Here is a 5,052-nt window from a genome sequence, read left to right as displayed (position 1 = left end):
AATCACTCCAGCTAGATCTGCAAAGCCCTGGTTGTAGGGCCCTGGTCTCCCTTATTCCTGGGGTGCATTTGCGGGGACAGTTTATGATGAATTAACTAAGCTTCCTGTGTGTTTCTGTGCTATCCCTTCCCCACCTGGTGGTTAGCTGCAGGGCATTCACTCCATAGTTAATATGGTAATTTCCCACCTGCCTGGGAGGAGATCCTTGTGTTGCAGTTAAGTAGATAAGAACTCCCTCAAGGCTGAATAAACTGGCATTTGGCTGATCTCCTTTCAAATGACCCTGGTCTCTCTGTGTGTTCTTTTCAACCTCCAGGCCCTTGCTCAACTCGCTTTGGGTACAGTGGCATGTGAACTGTACCGAAGGTGTAACACAAAATCGGGTGTTACACCTGGTTATACAAATCATATGACTATTCAGAAAGTAGAAATTTTCAGAGCAATAATCTAAGTGTATTTATTAAAAACAGCTTCAAACCATGTATTGGTTTGAAGTATTGGTAGTTAGATAAAACAAAGATAAAATCCTTGGGGACTCACTTCTGTCATAATTTATCTGTACAGATGTAGTCACTGAGATATGTATGTGAATAAATCATGTTCCAGTGCAAACATGCTCAACTTTTAGCACATACCTGCATTAGTGTCATCTAGAAAAACCGTACTTGCAATTTGGTGTTTTTAAATTAATTGTGCCAAGAAAAAATTAGCAACTTGAGAACTGACATTTAATTAATTATTCATTAATACTTTATGTCTCTGCACAATTAGCACTTTTTGACCATTGTATTTATTTTAACGGTATGTTTATAGATAATTATGCTGCTGTATTCCATATAGTTCTGTGTACTAATAAGTTTAATGCTGAATTAGTGACATAAATTAGTGACCTTTCAATTTTTGAATATGCCTCTTTTATCCAAATACAAACAGCAATTGTTTGGGAAAATACTGTTATCTTCAAGAAAACAAAAAATAAAGAAAAGAAAATTCCATTCAACTCTTGGGAAGGAGATTCAATCACAGGGTTTTTTTTTTTTTACATAAATAATAAATGTATTATTTTCATGTGTGTGTTTCTTGGAAGCAAACCCAGAACTTACACAATAATAAGACAGGCAGGCATCCTACACTGAACTACAGCCCAAGTTCTGTATTAAAATTCAATTTTTTAAAGGAAAATACTAAGTATTGAAAACTTCTTAAAACAATATTTCAATATCATATTGTATTTGTACAGAGACAGAAACACACTTTTTTGTGTTTGTGCTCTGTGTGTGTTTAAATCATGAACTTCTGCTTTCACACTGAAATAACACAATTTTAATCTACTGGAACTCTAAACAGGATGTAAATAAATTTATATCAGAGTATTGGTGGCCCCTGATTTTAAAAGTAAAATATGATTAATAATTACTCTCATTAACATTCACAGGTACAAATATGGATTGCTTTTTTTTTAATCACAACTCTTACCTGAAAAGAAGGAACAATTTGACAATCAACATGAATGGACTGTGTATATTGTAATTCTGAATAATCACTAATAGTAACCACAGAGTAGCTCCTGTGAAAATAATATAATTTCTGATCTCATACTATTTATACGTGCTGCATATTTTATTATAATAATACTTTAATCAAAAATTCCTTATTCCTTCATGTTCACTTATGAATCAAAGTTTCGTAGCATTCTGACTATGAATTAAAATTCTCCTTGGGGACATTTGGAGAGATGGCTCAATGAGGAAGGTTGCTTGCTGCCAGGCCTGATGACGTGAACTGTAATCTCAAAAGCCACATAGTGTAAGGAAATAACCAGTTCCCATAACTTGTCCTCTGACCTCCATGTGAACACCATAGCAAGGAAACCTACTCCCTATCTAAATTAAAAAAAAAATAAACAAGTGCAAGAAAAATTAAAGCTATCCTTGGCTGAATAATATTTTAAAGAAATTATTTACTACTTGTGAGATTATAAATAGCATAGTAGAATCTAACGTATTGCTGTCATTCATATATTACTATGTTTTGATTTTTAAATAGTTGTTCAGTGAAAGAAAGATTTAGCTTTTGAGAAATACAGTAGGTCTAGTGAAAAACAAAGCAAGTTCTTGTAGCACAATCATGACATAATGAATTTAATCCTCAGAATTTACCATGGAAAGGAGAAAAAATTCCTGAAATCTGTCTTTTGTGATCCACATGCACACTGTGATGCATACCCATGCATACATGCATACTATGTTTCTATGACTTAAATATTATGTTTGCAGTACCTGCATCCTAAACTTAATAGTGCAATGGAAATAAGGATGAAAAATACTACTTATCAACCAATTATGAATACTTAACATAAAAAGTTCATAGCAGTAACAAAATGATTACCCTTCGTGTCTTTATTCCACTTATCTGAATTATAAAGTAATAATTTTTACATTAGAAGATAATAAAAGGTAATGTCTGATTTCTAGTGCAATCAAAAAATTAATACGATGACTAAACATGAATATTTATCTTTATGTGCAATGGAATCTTTATGTGCATTTTATAGTAATTAGCAAGCTCTCATTAAGCCTGATATTATATATTGAATTCACGAGGAAATGTCAGTATAGTGAAGATTAAGGAGTAGAAATAACCTAAACATCAGTAGATAGATAGATAGATAGATAGATAGATAGATAGATAGATAGATAGATAGATAGATCGATCTTTGTGGACAAATGGATGAAGCATCATTTATACATATAACATTTATCATTGCTTAGTTCTACATACTAGATATGTATATCACTCGACTAGACTTACTTTGTTAAAAATCTTACCTAATTAAAAAGAAAAAACAGAAAGGCCACTATTTTTCTTCGTTTAATAAATGTGTTTTTTGAGAAATTTACATATATGTTGTAATCACCTCACATATACATCTACCTTCACCATGCTCATTCACAAAAGTCAGTCATGATGAAGACATGCTTCATCTCAGGAGCTGCACCAGGCAAAAAAATTTGCTTATCAACAAACAGAAACCACTCTGTGTCTGTTATTAAGGGTTCCTTTCCCTAAAACTATCCCCTTAGGATCAAATTTACAAGTTAGGAACTCATTGAATTCTTAGTACATTTTTCTAGAATCACAGCTTAAAGTCAAAGAAAAATGAGATGTGGGATATACAGTTTTTGTTTTTATATTATATTAGGCTTCTTACCAATATCATAGAGACTTGCAGGAGGGGGAAATCTGCCAGTAGAGCAGTATCGGGGTCGTAGTTAAAATACATTTACATTTGTGAAGAAATAAATAGGTTTGGCTCAAAATATGACATCATGTCTTTAGCCTCAGGGATTATTGGAGGAGTTATTCTGTTCTCCCTCCTAGCAAGGCAGCTGGAGTGCCCGCTTGTGGTTCTGCAGAACCTTCTCGGGAAAGCACATATTTTTATTGTTGTTTCTTTATTTTGTTCCCTCTTCTGAACACAGGGCTCAAGAAGATGCCAAGTCTTGAACAGATGTTTGGATAGCTTAATAAGACCATGGCAAATTCTGTCATTAACATGCTTGTTTATTTCTAACATTGAAACTGGTAAAGTAAGTTGAAGGTGGTATGGGGTGCTGATACTTGCTTAGTTAAGTGGAAGAGACAGGTGATTTACTCATATTTTTCATTAGATCTTTAAGATGCATATGTGTTTGATCATATTTGCCACCCTTTCTACATCCATCCCCACACATACAATTTGCATCATTTTGTTTTAACTTGAATTTGGAAGAGCACAAGCTACTACTATGAAAACTGTTAGAAAAAAAGAAGAAAGGAGATCGAAATCAACACCTTCATCAGTCCAATTCAGATCCTTTATCTTCTCACTGTGTCCTTGTATAAAACAGAAGCTCAGCTCGGAACCTAGAGTGAACTAGCGTCTGAGAAAGTCAGCGAGTAGCTGTGATGATAACAGGAGAGTGAAAGTCATGAGAGTTTCCAGCTGTGAGGATGTACCTGCATGTTCTCTTTGAGAAATAATGACTAGTATTCTAATAAATGTATGGCCTTTGAAATGTTCTCCTAGTTTCTAACTCCTCTAAGATACTTTGCCTTGTAATTATAGTATTCAACATTAATACTTTGGCAAAGAGTTGATTGTTGATGCTTTGACATTAGAAAACCACGAACCATATTTTCAGAAAAGAAGAAAAAAGTCAGATAAATAAGGTGTGGCCAGAGCAGCTTACTTCTTGGCATGGTCTATAACCAGGCAGGATCTAATACAGGGGTGTGGGAAATGTCTTTACCTTAAAGAACAATGCCTCAGTCTACAGGAAGTTGTTTGTTGGGTTGTCATGTCTTTATTCAGTCAAGACATACAGAACCAGTGTTTGCAATAAACACTGTTTGTTATACAGAATGAACAAGACTGACAAAACCTTTCCCTTCTAGAGTTTGCATTCGACTAACACTTCACAAGTTGCACTTGCTCAATATATCTTGAAAAATGAATGAATGACATCCATACGATTGTATGAAAGTAAACACCAGAAGAAAATGATGGCAACCCCATTCTCAACTTTAACTTCTTATATCAATTCTAGCTTATCAGTTTCTATTATAATCAATTTCCCTAGCTAATGTTATAGAAATATGAGATAACACAAGAATATTAAATATTAGGTAATACAAAATATATCAGGGCTAATAACCAGAGAGACTTTAAATTTTGAAAGTTCCCAACACCACACAGGCAGACGTAGGATATTCACAGCCCTAGATGAAGTCACCCACTCCACTTCCCAGTCACACCTTGCAGCCTAGTAATTATGAAAAATGATTGTCTGTTGCTTCAAGTTCAGTGATTATTGATAACATAAAAAGAAACATTTAGTTGAGTGGCTATAGAACAATGATTCTAGAAGAAATTGTAGGGATCAAAATACATTACAGAAGCATGAAAATTTCAAATAAATAAAAATTTAGTCATTTTAGACAGTCTGACAAGTGCAATATCACACAAACTCTGCTAAACAGGACAGGGAATAAGTGTACACCTATCCTTCT

Source organism: Microtus ochrogaster, linkage group LG3 (assembly GCF_000317375.1).
Source record: "Microtus ochrogaster isolate Prairie Vole_2 linkage group LG3, MicOch1.0, whole genome shotgun sequence".
Lineage (NCBI taxonomy): Eukaryota > Metazoa > Chordata > Mammalia > Rodentia > Cricetidae > Microtus > Microtus ochrogaster.
The sequence above is the reverse complement of the archived record's forward strand: the minus strand, read 5'-3'. Positions refer to the sequence as shown.